Source organism: Dermacentor albipictus, chromosome 10, assembly GCF_038994185.2.
Source record: "Dermacentor albipictus isolate Rhodes 1998 colony chromosome 10, USDA_Dalb.pri_finalv2, whole genome shotgun sequence".
Classification (NCBI taxonomy): Eukaryota; Metazoa; Arthropoda; class Arachnida; order Ixodida; family Ixodidae; genus Dermacentor; species Dermacentor albipictus.
In genome coordinates this window covers 74,895,096-74,914,712 of record NC_091830.1, presented here as the reverse complement: position 1 = coordinate 74,914,712, position 19,617 = coordinate 74,895,096, and the positions used below count along the sequence as shown (strand labels likewise).

At 48.6% G+C, this 19,617-nt stretch overlaps 1 protein-coding gene across 2 annotated transcripts in view; it reads right to left on the bottom strand.

The window, feature by feature from the left end:
* Positions 1-19,617, bottom strand: part of LOC135898878 (dual specificity protein phosphatase 8-like) — a 134,765-nt gene that overhangs the window by 69,080 nt on the left and 46,068 nt on the right. Inside the window, exon 1 of one of the 2 annotated variants that reach the window (XM_065428063.2) lies at positions 8,941-9,188. The exons of the other annotated variant lie outside the window; for it this stretch is intronic. The gene's annotated coding sequence lies outside the window, so the exon portion shown is untranslated. Of the gene's footprint in view, positions 1-8,940; positions 9,189-19,617 lie in introns of those variants that run through there. 2 annotated transcript variants of the gene reach the window in all.

Sequence of the window (19,617 nt, the reverse complement as noted above, 5' to 3'; positions counted from 1 at the left end):
CACGAAAAAATTTCGGGGGGGGCTGAAGCCCCATAAGCCCCCCCCCCCCCTGGCTACGCCCCTGGTTGTACTATACCAGTTGTGCACGTGGGCAGTCAGTGAACGAGGGTGTGGAGTGAAGGACGATGCCTTTCCCTTTGTTTTGCAACAATCGCGGCGGTCCCATGCCACCGGAAGGCGTGTCGATAAGTGGACGCACCCCCCCTCCCTCCCATCCTCCTCAACGGACAGCTGAGGCAATAGCGATAAGCGTTGGCCGTCTGGCCGGCGCCGTCTCAACAGACGCCGCTGACAAGCGGTCCCGATATCGCAGCCGGCGACTCGGCTGGCGATAAGGGCGCTAGAAGATAGCCTGCGCGGCCCAAGGAGGAGCTGCGAAGTTCACACGATCAGTCAACCTTAAATGTTTACGGACCGCGAGATCTGACAAACAAGCCGAACATTTGCGCAGCCTCGGAAGAGAAGCCCAATATTCGCATCTGGACACCATAGCCGGAGGCTAGTAGTGGGTCCAAGTCGTAATTACAAATTAGGATGACTCATGGGGATATATTCACAACATGGACATAACCATGGACATAACCATTTGGAACAACGTACGTTATGCAATAACGTACACCGAGACAAAAAGACAATTAAAAATTTCAGCGTACTACAGTAAGTGCAGACTTAATGTCGCACAAGCGAGAAACAGGAGAACATCCGAGAGGCTAGATTTTTTTTAATCACAACCGAACAATGTAACAGATAAACATAAAGCATAGAAAAATTTTATGTTTAACTGAAACGTAGAAATAACCAGGTAGAAAAAATTCACCGACGATTACGATACTACATAACGCGAAATTTGAGCGCGGCTTTGTACGTGTTTTGAATTCGCGATATATATTGGCTGGCGCGGAATATGTCCCGTGTAATAATAATAATATTTAGGGTTTTACGTGCCAAAACCACTTTCTGATTATGAGGCACGCCGTAGTGGGGGACTCAGGAAATTTTGACCACCTGGGGTTCTTTAACGTGCACCTAAATCTAAGTACACGGGTGTTTTCGCATTTCGCCCCCATCGAAATGCGGCCGCCGTGGCCGGGATTCGATCCCGCGACCTCGTGCTCAGCAGCCTAACACCATAGCCACTGAGCAACCACGGCGGGTAATATGTCCCGTGTGGTACGATGCAAAGGGAGCGAAGAGTGGGGAGACTGCCTCGCTAATCAGCAGATCTCGAGAGGCAGCGCGCGGGTGACGCCTGGAGGCGATTCACAGAAGCAGCAGCTACAGACGGACCTCCCAGACGACGAGTGATATACTCTGGCGCCATCTCGTAGCCATCGTCGCCGCACTGCGCTTCTCACGCTTTCGCCATGTCCTCCTCTGCTTTCCGCCTCACGGTACCGGTGCATCCTCCTCCCCCGCTTTCCGCCTCGCGTCTTTCGTCCCCCCGCGTTCGCTCTTGCACATTTGCTCGTTCGCTCGGATACGCCGATGCTCGCCGCAGGAACGGGCGCGTAAGGGCTGCGCTCTAAAAGAACTGATAGTGGACGAAAAGATAACTTGCTCCAGGCGGGGATCGAAGCCCCATCTTCCACACTGCCTCTATTAGCCCCGAGAACGAACACGAGCGGCGCTGCGAGCGCCGCTCGCGTGACGTCAGGGAGGGGACTCGCGCCTGTCGTCTGCTACAGTTCGTGCGTTGTACGGGCGCTTTCTGCGGTGTTTTCGTTTGTTCGCCCTCGTTCTCTGCTTGTATACTTATGGTGGTCGTCTCAAATATATTTTTATGACGTCTTCCTTTGCGAACATTTATTCAAAGAGCTAATTTCTTAGACAACAATGCAGCTCTCGAAGGCAACGCTACAGTGCCAGCCGAAGCGACGCAGACCAGGCTATTGCGGGTTTTTCATACGCGGATAGACAATCGCAAAAGCATAGCCTATAGGAATCCAGTTATGATACCATACCTGCCGTGGTGCAACAAGTATGTCACAAAGCTGGCTATATATGACTACTACAGCAGTTACGTTGATTTTATTCCGCTAAAACAGGTTTGCTCACGACGAGTAGTTCATGGTATAATATCGAATTTTTGCATTTCCCCACAGAAACGCTCGGCAGTAGCACGGTGACTTAACTAATACTGGAGCTTAGATTCTACACGCCTCACTTGCTTCTTTAACTGCTTGTCAACATTAGGCGGTTCTTCACGTGTTTATTTTTTTAAGCAGCGGAAATTTGAAGTAAAGTTAATGAAGGCTTACAGCTATTTACAGAGTACAAATAGGAATGTACCAATATATATTCCCTTTTCCGTGCTACACGTTCAACTCACCTCTTTAGAGCGCGTTTGTTAATGATTAATAATGCATGTTATGTTCCTCTTTTTTTGTCTATGTTACCAAGTGAATATCATTTATTTATTTCAATGCCGCAGTGTGTTTTGCATTGTTATCGTGGAAATATTTCACTGTGCTTTCATATATTGTATAACTGCAATGTTTTATGGCCACTATATAGATGTAATTTATATGGCGCTTGATGTGTTACCCCATGCAGCCATATTGTACCTAAGAGGGTGAGATTACCTCAAGCCGCGTCTGCGCGGCTTTTTTCCCTCATCCACCTCCATTTACCACTCCTCTGTACATGTGTGTGTGTAAACGGAAATTAATAAATCAAATCACATCAAACTCACTTGAGAAATTTACTGGTGCTTGTTGCTTAAGGAATATACATGACGAATCTGTTTGGCAAACTGACACAGGCTGCTCGGCCCAATTTTTTTAGTGAAGTATGCCTGCTGGACCACATAGCTGTAGCCAGAAAGCAGTCGAAGCGTCAATGACTAGTAGTATGGGACATATTGAAGATATCGAAATTCCCCCTGTGGAGGGTCAGAAATCAAGTGAAAGTATATGCAAGGCTTGTGGTGCCTTCTTTATGAATGTTTGCGATTGGATTGGAGCAAACTTAAATTAGCCTGCAAGGTTCTCTTTTAAGTACCGACGAAGCGAATAGTTATCCGTTTGTATAATTAAATAATGCTGGATCGAGACATGGTGAGACAAAAGGTGCTTGAATTTTCCTTTTGTAGGCAATCTAAGCTGCGTAGTAGTAGCTCGAGAATACTCTAGCCATTCCAGTTGGCACTGTAAAAAAATGCTTTATGGTTTTAATTCGAAGTTGAAGTGAACTGATGGGTTTCGCGAACATAGCGTGCCTCGCCATACGGACAGTCGATTGCTACCGTTACGTGATCAGGGGTGGGCCATATTGTCGATAAAGGCTACTGAGGGCCACTATGATACATTTCATCACTTTCAATTGAGTGGCTGTCGATCTAAACAACGAAACTTTTCTCTCAGGTGATTGCTACTATGGTGTTTGTGAATTAACTATGTAAATACTCTACATGACACGCCGTCGTGTTAGCAGCCATGAGCAATTCGTTTTTTGGAGGCCTGTTTCAGAGGGGGATGAAAGTAGCAGCAAACATTTTCATAAGAAATGCGCGCCTAACTATTTTTTTACGCATTAATGAATGGCCATATTTGAATAGAACAACACAACAGAGTAATAGGAATCATGATGACAGCTTCGCTGGGCAGTGTCTTTCTAATATCGGATAACATGTTGACGCCAATTACCAAATTTTTCTTCCACGTAAAATGCAATACCTCTCATAGCTAAATACTAAAGGAATGTTAAGTGTTTAGCGAAGCATCATACACAACTTCGCGCGTTGAATTTGCAGATATTCTCTTTTTAGTCAAAATTTACCGATAGACACGGCGCATATATGCATTGCAAAACCTTGTAGACCCCTTTAACGCTACTTAGCTTGCGATATCCAAGTCGCAAAGTTTCTCGACTCACACGCTTTTGAAGAAGAAACTGTGGTTAAGGTATTGCAGCTGAAAGAAGCCGACTTATTCTTCAATACGTACGGCTCGAGCCACCTATACCCCAAGCATACACGAAGGGAACGAGCGCGCGCGGCAGCCGAGCGAGCCGGAGCGAGCGGCGTCCTGGCCGTGACGTCACTCGCGAGAGGGCGCCATTCCTCTTTCTCGGGGCTAATACCGATTGAAATATCGGGTCGGCCATTCTCTTGCCCCCGAACTCATGACTGCAGCACGGTTTTTACTGACTGCCGTCACAAACCCTTCGCAAATGCGACGTTTTCCCAAATCCAGCGGTCCGTCAAGTTTTGCGGTTGAATCTAGACGTACAGAAGCATGCTGACTAAGCCTTTCGCGATGAGACCAACAGCACACGCTGGTCAAAATATTACAATATGTAGAAACGAGCGCTTTGCAAAGCCTAAACACGAAAAAAAAAGAAGGTCGGGCGAAGTACGGGTCTTTCTAGCAGTGCAATGCGGCCGTCACTAACTTGATGATGAAGCAGCCTTTGTGTGTATTAGAAAAAAATATATACATTCTATCACATGAAATAATGGAGGCGGAAATGATTGGCAGCTGCGAGGTGCGCGCTGCAATGCTGCTCGCCGTCTGCTGCGTCATCAACAGAAGGGTTGGCGGTTCCGGCCCCGTGCAGACTTCAGACTGACGTGCCTTTTTCTTTGTCTGCGACTGATCCGCGCACACTTCGTACAGTCACATCACGCGTATTTGTTCGTTCGCCTTTCTTTCGAATAAATCCTTTTTCTGAAAGTCTTCGCTATACAGTGTCTCGTCCTCCCGGTGTATGTGTTATACAGGCCGCATCTCCTGTCGCTTTGAGTTTCCGCAGACACTTCGTGGGTTCCTACGTCGCGACAACGTGAACGAGCGTGCGTGCGTGCACGATTAGCTTTTCGTAGACTTAATTGGCGAGATAACTAAATCAATAGATACATGAACACTGCGTAATGACAGGAGCTATAACAACCATCAAGAAAACGAAAAAAAAAACCGGTACGCCTTAGATATCGCGGTGATTGCGCATGACCTCGCGTGCGCTACACGAAAACTCACACAGGCTACTCCGCGCCATCGCCATATTTATGGCGATCAATCGTGTGGTGCCGTTCGAGAGGCCGTTCTCACAGTCGATGCCCCAGAACGCCGAGTACGAGGGTTCTCACTCCAGAGGGCGTTGCAACTGATCACGTGGCGTAGGGGCTGGACAGAGGTAATCTAGTAACGGTGGGCTCGACGACCCCTTAAACAGAGGGCCCCTCGGCAGGCTTGGCCATTAAAAGCATACAAGCACCCCGGACGCTTCACGCGCTAGCAGATGGTGTCGACAGCATTACAACGCTGCCGCGCCTCTCGCGGTACTAGCTGAAAGCTCAAAGCACACGCCGCGGGTCCTTCCTCTCGAGGAAGCGGTGTTCCCAGCCAGAGAGCCTTAACAGACATCGTCATGGCGCAGTCCTATAGCTACGTCATCCACCGTGGCACGTTACTTTAGTGAATCTGCCAATGCGGAAAGCGCTTTGAAGACACCGGTAATGTAAAGCGCGGCGAGAAAAAATAAAGGAAAAGTATGGGTGTGTGTGTGGGGGGGGGGGGGGAGGGTCACATGAACACGACACGGTCTTTTAGAAAACGGGGAAGGAACATTGCCTGCGGGCGCTACTCGAGGCAGAGGGAGAAATCTGTTGGCAGTGAAGCTCGCCTATTGGCGGCATTGTAACAGGCCTCCCGTTCCATTTCTTCTATCTCATTACATAAAAAAGAAAACGATTTGAAAGATTTCTGTAAAGTAATCCCTACACCGCGCTTTAGAGTCTATAAACATGTCTGGTGAACTTAAATTTGCAGTTGGGCTTGGTGAGCAGCCATAACAACAACGTGTGGTCAGCCTGGCGGTCGCACAGAAAGTAGCCCGCATGCTTTTCACAAATAATGCACGTCTGCATCGCTACACATGCAAATACTATCGTCCCTGTAGAGCGCAACCACGTGAGGACATAGCAGAAATAGTACGCAAGAAACAGGAGAGTCTCATGGCTACAGAAAAACAGGACATGACAAAAATGACAGGCGTAGGCGGAGACTATGGCTAAAATAGAGGCAGATAAGCCTTCGTGACCGACGTTCACTTGCGTAATGTGCTGCAGAAAAACTAAAGCGCAGACGGCGTGCAGCCATTTATCTCGAAAAAAAAAAAAGTGGCTGTGCGCTTCCTAACATGCATTGCAGAACTTGCACTTGTTAAATCCCTGATTGCCTACACGATGGCCGAAGCGCTTTTTAGCAACGAACAAACCAGCTCTCGTTCTTGTCACTACGTTTGGCGACACGTAGAAGTAGATAAAATGTACAAAAAAGGAGTAGGTTAGCAACTGCCACCGAAATGGGCAAAATGCCAGTCTAACTCTTCAGGATTTTAAGATGTAACGTAGAAGGCAAAGCAAAATGGAAGGTAAAAAAAATGGCAAGTAAGATTCCGACAATCGCTGCAATGGTGCTTTTCTCAATGATGGGAACCTCAGCAAAGGGGCAAAAATTGAACATGTGATATATCCACAATGACACACTTTATGAGATCTTGTATAAATACCAGCATGTTCCCGTAAGACTACATGATAACCGAAATTTGTTCATTTTTAATACGGCATTGCGGCGGATCACACTAAGTGAAAAAAAAAAAGTCCCATAAACCTCACCCAAATCCCATACATGGTTAAGCATCGTAGTGCCACGTTACCGCGTAAGTTTGAAACCACCTTCAGGGCAATCCATACCCGCCGTGGTTGCTCAGTGGCTATGGTGTTGGGCTGCTGAGCACAAGGTCGCGGGATCGAATCCCGGCCGCGGCAGCCCCATTTCTATGGGGGCGGAATGCGAAAACACCCGCGTGCTTAGATTTAGACGCACCTTAAAGAGCCCCAGATGGTCGAAATTTCCGGAGTCCTCCACTACGGCGTGCCTCATAATCAGAAAGTGGTTTTGGCACGTTAAACCCCATAATTATTAAGGGCAATCCATTTTTCTTTTTTTGTTGTTGCTGTAGAGCGACAGCTCCAATTCGGAAGGACAGCCGACGACACACCAAACCCCCGGGAATTTAGGCAAATAAGAAGCGCCAGTCTAAAGAGTGCTCATTCTTCGGCCTTTTTTTCCCCCTGGCCCACTACCGATAAGCACGGAAACTGCAGGCCCGAAACCGAACGTTTCCTTAAAGCAAGGCGCAGCAGGAAATCATCCCAGTGAGCATCATGAACACTTCACCGCTATCTAGACTTGCAGTGACACGAAGGAAAAAATATCTTTAGCTTAATTAGTAAATTACCCTATTAAAATATCAAAACAGCCACCAATACCGCGAGATGATGGTCTAAATCGAAGGAGGCGAAACGACATGTGGCGACGCCACCTTGAATTTCCCGCACCAGCTCACAGTGACGTCACAGATTTTGAGAACGTCTACACGGGCCTCTAGTTAACTCGCAAGCGTTGAACATTCACTACACTGCATTCCGAATGATCCAAAACCTGAACTTAGCAAATCTCGAGAACTCTCGCTGTGGCAGAAACGGTCCAAATATGAATAAATTACTTCGAAGTCCATGACGTCGCCGATCTACCGGCGCAGGGTTTCCAGCGCGAAATTCAAACAAATGCTTGGTAATAATAATATTGTCGGATTAAACGACCCGAAGGCGAATTGAACGAACCTGATATTGGACAGGTAGTCGCGCAATCACTTCATTCGGGTCATTGAGCAGACAACTGCATGAACTGAAGAGAAAAAAAAGCAGGCAGATCCCACGCGCCCTGGGGGAATCGATGTTAAGTGAAGCAGTGTGCAGTGAGCCTACCAGGTTAACGGAACGACCATGAGAGCACCAAGACGTAGGCGGCTGTTTCATGACCTACATGACACGCATGTCATGTCATGAGCGAATCATTTATGTTCCGTCACACACTTTTTTCATACTGTGCCAATTTTGGTACATCCCAAGTTAACGAAACGAATACGAGAGCACCAAGACGTAGGCGGCTAGATAGATACTTCAAAGTAACCAAGACACGCTTCGCATTCAAAAAAAAAAAGTTAGAACGTAGCGCCAGCGATTGCAATCGTCTGCCAACATTTCTGCCCGTTTTGGCCACGTCTGCTGTGCTTCTTCCCTCGTGGCTAGCGCTGATGACGACGTTCAACTGTCGAGGCGATTGCACCATCCTTGCAGGTATACGTCACCCTCTCCGCATTCAGCACGTCTGCAGGTTGTGGCCTCACTTGCCCGCACAGTTCTTTTTCACCGCAAAAAACAGCAGCACTGACACCCATGCCGGAACATAAACGCCCGTATAGCAAGCTCATGCGACACTGTGCTGAACTAGAATTTGCAATTTGGGGTTGCAAGATTCTGTGACATGAAAAAAGCGAACAGTCCTGAAGGCATGCCAGCTCCTAAACCGCTGTTTAAGACGGGGAAACACAGGCCAACAAAAGGAAGTGCGGTGAGAATTCTAGACGCTACAGTTCAACGCAGCTGAACGGAATGCTTCGCTAAGCAGGGGTTCTAGCGACCGACGGCTGCATCGCCAACACAAATTGGTCCCACTGCACAAAAATAAATAAATAAAGACAGAAAAACGAGAATTGGTTCTTGAGGTGGCACGCGTCACGGAACAATTCTCGGGGCGCACGACGCCCGACCCACCCGAGGAACATGTCCCACACACACACACATCGTGCCCGTCTTCAGGTTCTGCGGCGTCCGCCATAGCACGACGTATGCTCCGCTCAACGGAAATATCGAATTTTACAGATGACTGCTGGCGAGACAGCGCTTTTAAACGTCGCTTCTCACTTCTAAAGCATCGTCCTCGATTCCTTCAACGCGCGCCTCCTGTAACAACCGCACGGATCTGGCACACAGAGTTTGAACCTAACACTGCGCGTCATACGACCCGATCAGGGTGAAGGAAGCCGGGTTGGTTCCATTTTCTAAAGATTCCTACTGCCGGAACAAAAGCTCACCTTAAAGATTCTGCCATCTTGAGAGGCTCTGCTCAAACGATCCGCTCGACCACTCCTTTGCTCGCAAGCGGTCTCAGAAGAATAGCCCCCGTTCTGACGCGCGCTTTCCGCCTCGGTTGGTTTGTCACTTTCAATCTGATCACGCAACTTAATTTGTTTGTTCTTTCACTCTCTGCTAATCTCGTCTTTTTTTCTTCTCTACCGAGCGAAGCCACGAACAGTATCCAGTGATGCGACTGTTTGCAGCTATCGGCTCACGATGAAACGCGAACCACGGAGCGAGCAGCGACCATCGATACGGCCGGTCGGGGGGGTGGGGGGGGGGGGGCGAACACGCATCGGCGCATGCGTAGTTATCTCGTCGCAAACGCGGTGACGAAGCCCAGCGAAATGCACTGCTTTATCGGGTAGGGTGACTCATGCTTTGCGATGGCCGGGAAGTGTTTGTGGTGCAGCCCTCCCTACTCCACCTTGCAGCCGCTGCTCCCTGTATACTTCGCCGAAGACGTCTGCGCGCCTCTGCTCGTTGGAGGACCCCGGCCGGAGTCGAGGGCAACGGCTTGGCGGTTTCAAGCGTGGTTCTTTTTTCTACGAAAGATCGACAGAGTGAACACTGGGGCTGACATCGCTTAGCTACCACGGAAATTGTGAACAGTACACATTGATTTGTCTAATCTTCGGGCTTGCCGCTACAGGCTATGCAGGGAAGAGATAATCTAGGAGGGAGCATCATGTCACGCTGCACTGGCTTTCGCGGGACAACTCTACGCGAAGCCAATCTCCTTCGCCTTTTTCATCTCTCTCTCTCTCTGTGTGTGTGTGATCCAGAGAGAACACGTGATCCTGCTCTCGGCGGTATCGGCCGACGCCTTCCAGATAGCGCAAGGTCTGCGCAATCCGTGACGTGACGCTAATAGGACCGACTGTCATAGAATCTGATGGGGTCGCCCCCGAGCGATCCGCGGCGATCTTGACGTCACCAAGTTGCGTCGCGCCGGGTTAGGAAATGCAAATTTCGGGCCTACCGGCACGACGTCATAAAGCAGAGTGCACAGGCCTTGCGCTATCTTAGTGCCATTGTGCCGGCCCAGTGTGGTTGGTTCCTGGTAAGTTACAATTGGCGTGCACTAGTTCGGGGGCGCTTTGCCGACCGTTCTGGGTAGCAGATTAGCCCATATAATAGCTTGTACGCTATTCCAGTAAACGGGAGCGGTTTGGGCGGAGAACCGGATAGTCGGGGCGTAAACGTGAGCGGCCGGAGCAGTGAAGCCGCCTGGTGCTGTAGAGCTCAAGCAGACAAACGCATAGCTAAAACTGCAGTAACTCACCATATCCTGCTTCGCTACTCGTGCAAATTTTTGGCAGCGGCGTGATTGTGAACACGATTACGCGCCACTGTCGAAAATTTACACCAGCAGCTAAGCAGAACATATGTAATTAACTCTGTGTTTGTGTGGTTGAGCTTTGTGCCACCAGCTGGCGCCACCAATCTGGCCGCTCACGTTTACGCCCCCACTAAACCGGCAAACCGCCCGCGCTTGCCCGAATACCGGACACGTTAAAAGTCTCTAATAAGAGCTTGGTGGCGCAACCGACCACCCCGTTCCAAAGGGGACGCTCATAGCATCCATCCATCTATCCATGCGTGCACTGTATCCGGATGGGCTCGTGCGACTTCGCTCGTTTACTACAACGCGTGCATTTGTCGCCTTAGTTGCACCATGCGAGTGCGGCAGCCGCACTGTGTCGGCGCAACCGTTGCCTTTTCGGACGAGCCCGTGCTGTGCGCGGCCGTGGAAGACGCTGAAGTTTACCGCGACGTGATCACGTGTAGGAGCGCATTTTATTGCCTTCACTTTTGTCACGAAATTGCGACGTACTTGTTCTTCCGTTGCCTCGATGCTTTCACCTGTGTGCGAAGTAACGTCGAGTGAAACGCCTCAGCGAGGTGACGTATACAGTTTCTTACTGAAGTTGCTAGACGCAGCACCGGCGTTGCGATCATTCTGGTACCACGGAAATGATGGGTATTATGTGGATTTGTCTTAATATTTGTGTTTGTGGCTTGAGACGTTTTGCTTCAGTTACTTTCCAAAAACAGTATCTTGCTAAACGCATGAAGGCAATCGGCTTATACGCACGAGCGTAATCGTTGTCAACTGTTGCCTTCACAACACCATATATTGTTTAACATGCTCAATCTGCAAAGACTCATGCTCGTTTGAAGCAACAGGGGCAAAGTTTAGGCAAATCCATGCAGTAACCATCATTCCCACGCTGTCTGAACCGATCGCCATGTTTGTAGATCCCGTTGACACCATGGACCCTAGTTGTCGCTAGTAATTTCTTGTGGGAACCTCTACGGTGAACCATGGGCTCCGAAATCCGGCGGCGCGGAGCCCGATTGTAGACCAGAACTGTAGAAGTTTCATCGAGCGCTGCAGTAGAAGAGTTTGGCTATTGGGAAAGGACTGCTTCGACGCGTAGCCCTTCGTACAGAGACTCTACAGGGATCACTCCTGATCAGAGAAAGTGTGCTCCGGCATAATTGCTCCGGCTGTGAGCAATTATGACGGGCCAATCGGGAAAAGAGGACACATCGTGCTAGATGACAACGGAAAACTTCATTAGCCGCGAGCATCCTTACTAGAGGCGACTAGTTATGGTTATAGTGATGTTGAGGTCGCGATGATGGATTTATTTCTAATGAAATCCATTTGAGTCGTGGAGGCGACATCTAGCCTGTGTGAGCACGTCCTATCCATAATATAGAATTCCGCCTATCTCTGCTTTATCTTCTAAATGTATACATCTATGCCTGTGACGATCCCAGCCTCACGTCTTCCTTTTTTCTCGTACCTATAATCACCCGGTAAACAAGAGAGGTTGACCCGGGCCACGAGTGCCACTGGTTGGGGCTGAACTCGCCAACCCCCGAGCCAACCGCCTGCAAGGCTGTTACGCCATATGGACACGTGATACAGGCACGGAAGACGGTCTAAGTGGACGACCTAGTCCGTGCCAAAACTTTCCGTTTCGGTTCCTCTGTTTGCTGTGAGCGCAGCCGCTGAGTCAGCCGATAAGGACTGATACGAGTCGAGTGCATGATCCTCTGTTCCAGAGCAGTGTCAGAGACAAAAAGAAACCCTGATATGAGACAGCCAAAACATCCCGCGAATAGGTAAGTACTTGGGCCTGTTGGCACGACACGATTGAATGTATACGGCGCGCGAACACAGGAGCAGACGATAAAGAGGCACAGCAGACGACAAACGGCGCCTGACGGAAACTTTAGTTAACGCAGCCTGCACGCAGAGCAACACCTATCAGAATATAGCATGAATGGCCACGGTCTTTCAGCCGTGGAAGTCAGGCAACGAGGCATGGACGTTTCAATGGAGAGCGCAAGCGAAAATGTCCTGTTTTCTAAAGTAGAATTTTCCATGGTGGGTCGGCGTTCGAGTGTGACCTTCGCGACCCTGCGAGAGCACGATTTATTGTTGTTGTTATCCTTGAGACCTTGCAAGGCCTCGCAAGAAGAAGCTTAGAAGGGTCCTGTTCAGCCTCAGGCACTAGCACAATACAACCATCGCAATCAATCAACCATTTAGAGGATGCTGCAAACGGGGTTAGAGTTTTAGCTGACTAACTGCTTAGAAAGATATCGTAGCACACAGAGGACCCGCCGCGGTCGCTCAGTGGCTATGGTGTTGGGCTGCTGAGCACGAGGTCGCGGGATCGAATCCCGGCCACGGCGGCCGCATTTCGATGGAGGCGAAAACACCCGTGTACTTAGATTTAGGTGCACGTTAAAGAAACCCAGGTGGTCGAAATTTCCGGAGTCCTCCACTACGGCGTGCCTCATAATCAGAAAGTGGTTTTGGCACGTGAAACCCCATAATTTAATTTTTTTTTGTAGCACACACAGGGTGAAAGCATGTGTTATTGAAATTCCACAATGTTATACAATCAAGCAAGCAATCACTCAACCAACCAACGAGTCAACCAGCCAATCTCGTGTGTGTGTGTGTGTGTGTGTGTGTGTGTGTGTGTGTCCTTTTGCCTTTCCGTCAAGCCAACCTATCAGCCAAGAATGACCTAATATTTTTTTACACAGGTACAAAGCACCGCAGAGAGATGCAGAAAAGACAACTCCAGCACAGCATACGTAAAAGGTTGCAGCATACAGCCGACGCACCGAGGTTGCAGATCGGAACCTCACTGTGTGTGCGCTGCGCATCGCATGCAGCAAAGCTACAGATCTTCGACCCGCAAATCTGCAGTGCGCATGCGCACTGTGGACAACACGCGACACGGATTACGCAATGCTGAGACGCGCACACGCTGCCCCAAACCTTCCTCTTCACGTGCCAGGAGGCTGCGCGGACGTAGCGAAATGACCGTTACAACGAAAGAACTGCGACTTCCTACTGGTTTTCGCCGGATCCGCGACACAGAAATAACCGCAGCCCAACCATATGTCAAGTGCCGAGTACGGACTCGGCAATAGAGACACGGGAGTTTCCACAAAAGAAGAAACAAACACCACGGCTCCGCGGGGTCACGCTTCCTCGTCCGCCTCTTCCTCTGCGGCTCGGCGGGTGGGTCCCCGTCTGAGTCAGCGTCGGCGAAAGCCATTTTTTCACAACGAAATATGGCCAGTGACGGCAGCTGTCAGTCGCTCGGTTTGCACCGTTCAAGGACGCGAGCGCTGCTTCCTGGGGATCTTTGTGGCGCCGGCGCCGGCAGCCCAAAACAGAGCAACCCTGCTTCACCACGGTGGTTGGCGAGGTTTCAGCTCTCGAGGACCACTTTACATCGTGTCAGTTAAAGCAAGCCCAGGAAGCAAAGACCGCGCACAGATCGCTTTTCTTATCCAGGTTTGCCCCCGAACAAATAAATCCGCGGAGCTGCACGGACACGTTTTGGTGCACTGATTAGTGGAACTCTAGCAAGCCGGGCTATTGACCCAGATGACGCTGCACCTTGACAAAGGTACCCGAAAGAGAAATGGGACGTCCCATTAGAACGCGGATACATCAGCATATGCAAGCACTGCGGTTCAAATGTATCCGTCTCTTGTATCGCTTAAAAGAGAGAGTCAAGCTTGTAGGCAAAGCCTCGGTCGATAACGACGTGACAGCCCGACAAAAAGAAAGACAGAAATTTATTTCGGGAGAGGAGAAAAAAAAAAAGACGCGTCGCTATCTTACATCTTTTCATTCGGCGTTCTGTTTTCGAGCCTTTTTGCTCTTCAGTACGCGCAAAACTATAGCTGACACTTCTGCGTTGCATCAATGCCGTTTCCTTTTTTTTCTCCTTGTGCGAGCTCAGTCGATATGTCAGAGACAGCAGATAGGTTATCGGCGCACCTCTCGTACAATGCAGGTGCGACTCTTTCGGTGGACGCAGTACACCGCTCGCAAGCCGTCGCCCATTGAAATGCATGCCAATAGATAAATATACTGAAACTTTGTTCAGCATGTGTTACTAGTTTTAGGAATAAAGTTACGCAATCAAGTAACAGTTCTTCCTCTAAATGCTCTCACTGGTTTTGGTGTCTGTAGACCTAGATACGATTATTACGAGACTACCCAGCTAGACAAAAGAGGGGTGAGGCGTGCAGACAGGACACAAGAGCAGAGAAGTGGACAACACGAACGCCGACTATCAACTGTCAACTGTATCAACTTCGTGTCGTCCACTTCTCTACTCTTGCGTCCTGTCTGCACGCCTCACCCCTTTTTTTGCATAATGAATCTTTACCAAGCTAGCTCAGCTTTCTGTCGTTCTACCCATCTAGACTTTTATTTTTCGTGTTTCTTTATTTCTTCCTTCCTTTCTTTCTTTTTTATCACTGCTTCTTAAAAGTCGAATGGAACGAAATTTCACCTTGGCAAAGTTGGTTATAAAGATATAGCTACATAATTTAACCAATCTTGGCAAACTTGTAGGTCTGGTAATTGTCAAATTATCTTACGAACAGCATCTGTATAGATTGCACAGAAGCAGACGACGAGTGCGCCTGGTGACTGGCGGATGTGACGTAAATCCCAGAGCATTGCCTCGAGATTTTCAGCAAGCAGCGGGCGCCGCCTAATCTAGGAGGCAATAATGCCGGGCAGCCGAGTTCGATGTCAACTTCCTGCAGTTCTGCGTCGCTTCCGACAAGCGTCTTACGGTACCGTATTTTTCTTTCTTTAAGCTTCGCCGTCAAAAGCGCGTATTTCGACTAGATTTTCGTGACGCACCCAGTCGTGTTTCAAATGTAAAGTTATGCATACACAGGCTCCTCTATATCTATACTCTCCGGACTATAGACTTCTTACGCGGTCCAGAATTGCATCGCACTCAGCGTTGGAGGTGGTGATGAAAGCTGCAAAGCGAGGCTTTCTTTGCCTTCCCTGGTTCTGCGTGGCTGCTCGAGCATTGTATATATATATATATATATATATATATATATATATATATATATATATATATATATATATATATATATATATATATACTATAAGCGTATGTGTGCTTTGAATGCAAATACCAGTAAACAGGATTATGTAAACGCTGTATGCTGACAGCCAAAGCAGCATGAGTACATGTACCTCCAGTTCTGCGTAAACAAAAGAAACAGAAAGAAAAGATAAAAAGAAAAAAGACGCACATAAACGCTGAACACACTGTCGGCTCGTAGGCACCTCTAAAGCACACCAACCTCTTAATGGAACCACGAATTCCATCCAGCGGCTGGTTTGAAATTACTTGATTTGCTTTACTTTAGCCATTTTGCGTGTGTGTGTGTCACTGAGTGCGTGCCCATTCTTGGCTGATCCTCCGGAATTGGTATACATCCCACTGTGGCACAAGGAGTATCGAAGCCTTCAATGTATTTACAACTGGTGCCAATGCGACGATACAAGGTATGTAAAAGTTGCGACCTTTGCGGTGCATAGACGTATTACGCACTGTACGAGTTTGCGCGACGCATGTGACTATAGTAAAGAGACATTCACACAGATAAAGTACGGCGAAGTACGCATATACGTCATTTGTACAGAATTCCACGAATTCTGTACAAATGACGTACAGAATTCCTTAACCCCTTTGTCGAGGCACCGCTTCATATGTAGGCTCCAGCATGCGCGTGGAATCTGCATAAATGATTCTTTAACAGCTTAATTCCGTCACATAGAGAGAGAGAGAGAGAGAGAGAGATGCAAATGAGAGAAAGGCATGAAGGTTAACCAGAGTTAAAACCTCCGGTTTGCTACCCTGCACTATACGTTCGGCGTATAGCGATCATTCAGTGAGCGGTTTTTAGGTTGTACGTGAAAACTTGTAATCGTTTACGGATTAATTAATGGAGCCGTGAATGGCTATAGCAATAGCGACATCTCACTTTTTTCCAACTAGGATGCGGTCGACAAACATTTCTCGAGTGAGCCTTCGCACCATACGAAGGAAGGAAGGAAGGAAAAAGTGGAGAAGGAAGGCAGGGAGGTTAACCAGTTTAGCCTAACCGGTTTGCTACCCTACACTTGGGAGCGGGATGGGGGGGATGAAAGATGGGAGGAGAGAGAAACAGCACATAACACAGCAAACACATCGTACGAAGCTTGTAAGAGGACTGTAGGATGTTGATTACGCCGCTACCAACGCTTCGCATCAGTATTTAGGTAAGAGAGCACAGTATTAGGTTTGTGTGCCTTCTGGTTGAACTGCGCGTCACAGGATGTCGCCAGCAACGTTGTTCATGCTGCATGCCTTTCCGATACCAATACGTTTATGGACAGGCTAAAACTCTTCGCATACGCATATACACTTACGCAAACACCAAGAAAAGGAAACAATAAGCGCCAATTACAGGGGGGGGGGAGGGAGAACAGGGGAGTGCTTTCGGAACCCCCCCCCCCCTTTCAGGACCGCAAATCTGAGACACCTACAAAGACATTACAATGCTACAGGTTATAATTAAAAATCACAATGTTACGAGGAGATCCGCTTTTTTTTATTATTATCGCGCCCAGTCTGAGCTACAGCGCGAGACCACTTTGTCGCGTGCTTTCTCGTTGTAGTTGACACAGAGCACGATTAGTGAGTACTAAACGTTTGGCACAACAACAAAGGAATTAATTACGCGTAAACTTACAAATTTTTATCGCAACAATGACTGATTTATTTTGTTTGCTTCTCTCAATGCACCGCTAATTTGGATGGCACCCCCCGCCCCTCCTGAGAAATGAAACGCTACGCGTCTGTGTTGCGTACAATTTTGGCGTGCCTGGAGTCCGATTGAGCCGGGCTGAGTGATATTTTACAGTGATTCTGAGTCCGACTAAGACGTCAGCAAAAGATGCGAGGGCAAACCAGAACGCTTTTGGCCCTATTTTTTTTTACCCAAATTACAGCTGTAAAGGCGAAGTCGATAAAGCCCGGCCTTATCTGTCGGACGCTCCGTGGCATGGTGCTGCTGTCAGTCGTTGACGATACCGGTTGTACTTCACACGTCCACGGAAAACGAACAACAAAGTGTGATTCGTTTCCTTTGGAGCGAGGGAAGGAATGCCGATCGAAATGCACGGGGAAATGCAGCCTAAGTATGCTTAAATGAGTCATTTATAGACAAGTGTGAGGTGGTGGTGTTGTGAGATCGCAAAAGGGTCGTGAAGACTTGCATGACAATGAACGTTCGGGGGGAGGCCGGCCGCATCGCTGACCGACAAGAGGGACATCTCAAGTTCAGTGCCGCGACGGGACAAATGTCTGAACCGGTGTGGTGACTATGTGGAAAAATAGTGTAAAGTACGTACAACAGTGCCTATACTTGTAATTACCTGTATCTACCTAATTATGGCCAATAAAAACAAATGACTTTCTGGTTCACCCTCGTACATTTCGCGAGGCGAGTCTGAACGAGTTCCGTTTATTTTTTCCGACCTACGTTGGGGGACCCCGGGGCGCTTACGACTGGAAGCCAGTGCTGGCGGAAGCAATTAAAAAAAACACCCACCCTTTGCAAGGCGAAAAGACGCCCACAACACCGTACAAGGGGACCTCGGCGCAACTTCGGAAAAGGCGTGTCGCGCGCATCAAAAGCGATGTCCTCGCGAGCGCGAAATCCAAAGCGCGCAGTGGTCCGTGCGTTTCACGTGACCATAGCGGCACCGATTTCCTGCGCTCCGGACAATGGGCCAGTTTACCCCAACGCGGTGCAATCGACGACGCCTCGACGAAGAAAGTCAAAGGGAAAGGAGAAGGGGGGGGGGGGTGGAATGCGTGTCGTCGCGTAGATGGGGAGGGCGAAGAGTCAATGAAATGACCAAGCTTTTTGTCATCTGCACGGAAGCGGCACGAATCGATAAAAAGCAACAACAACTACAAAAAAAAAAAACAGGTACGGCTTCCTTAGAAAGATAGCTCGGCTGTTAACGCATTCCGGGTACGGGTATCGAAGACCGGTGCAGACGGCTTTCTGCGACAGTCGTTTAGATACCTGAGCTTAGGCTGGTAGACGGCAGTGCGAGCGCGAGTTGAAGGCCGACTGCAGGGAAATATTGCAGGGCGCATTTTGCACTAAAGAAACATTTTGTTTCTATAGTGCTAACGTACGCTCTGGGGAAACCTTGCAACCTTTGTATCTTACCTTGTCCCCAAAACAAAGGTCCTCCATCCTGCGTGCCTTTCCTTTCTTTAAGGTCACCAAAGGCACGACCTCGTAAGCGTGAGATATGGTTCTCGATAGACAAGCAACAGGTGCAGTGCATTAGCTAAACGGAATAAATTGAGTGCCTGTAAGACAGACGCCGATTATTCTTCGCGAACAAAATAAGTGGGTAAGCGTTATTTTCTTTACTCGCTCATTTATTGCTGAAGCTTTCTTTTTATTGTACAACCAGAGAAGACTCAGAGGAAAATTTACAGCGTGTTATGTCGAACGAGCGAACTACGTTAGTTAGCCGAATTTGACAAGTGCGTAGAAACGGCAACCACACGACCAAGGAAATCATTCAAAGAAAGAAAGAAAAGAAAACCGAAAGAAAAATGTATCGAAGTATTTGGTTTGTTTACAGGACAAGGAAATTGCGTTTATATCAGTGGACAGGGGACTGAAGCGCTGATTTTTCACGCTCGTGCGTTGTCGAATCTGACCTACTGGGGCATCCCTTCTTGCGCCTTCGACAAAACTTTCCACAGTAAAAATCTGCCTGTCGCAAGAATAAATCGGTTATCAGCTGAAAGCCGACGATGACGACGATATTCCCCAGCTGTGGCCCGTACCGGCTGCTCATACTTGCAAGGAGGGACAGGCGAAGAATGGGGTGGCGGCAGGGGACACGCAAGATAAATACGTATTCCAAAAATGAGGGGGAAACGAAATCTGCAAAACAACGTACTGTCTCTAAATAGCGCAAGCAAAGGGACAATAGAGACTTTTAGCTTGTACGCTATTCCGGTAAACGGGAGCGGTTTGGGCGGATTACCGGATGGTCGGGGCGTAAACGTGAGCGGTGAAGCCGCCTGGTGTTGTAGAGCTCAACCAGACAAACGCATAGCTAAAACTGCAGTAACTCACCATATCCTGCTTTGCCACCCGTGCAAATTTTTGGCAGCGGCATAACTGTGAACACGATTACGCCACTGTCGAAAATTTACGCCAGCAGCTAAGCAGAATATAGTAAT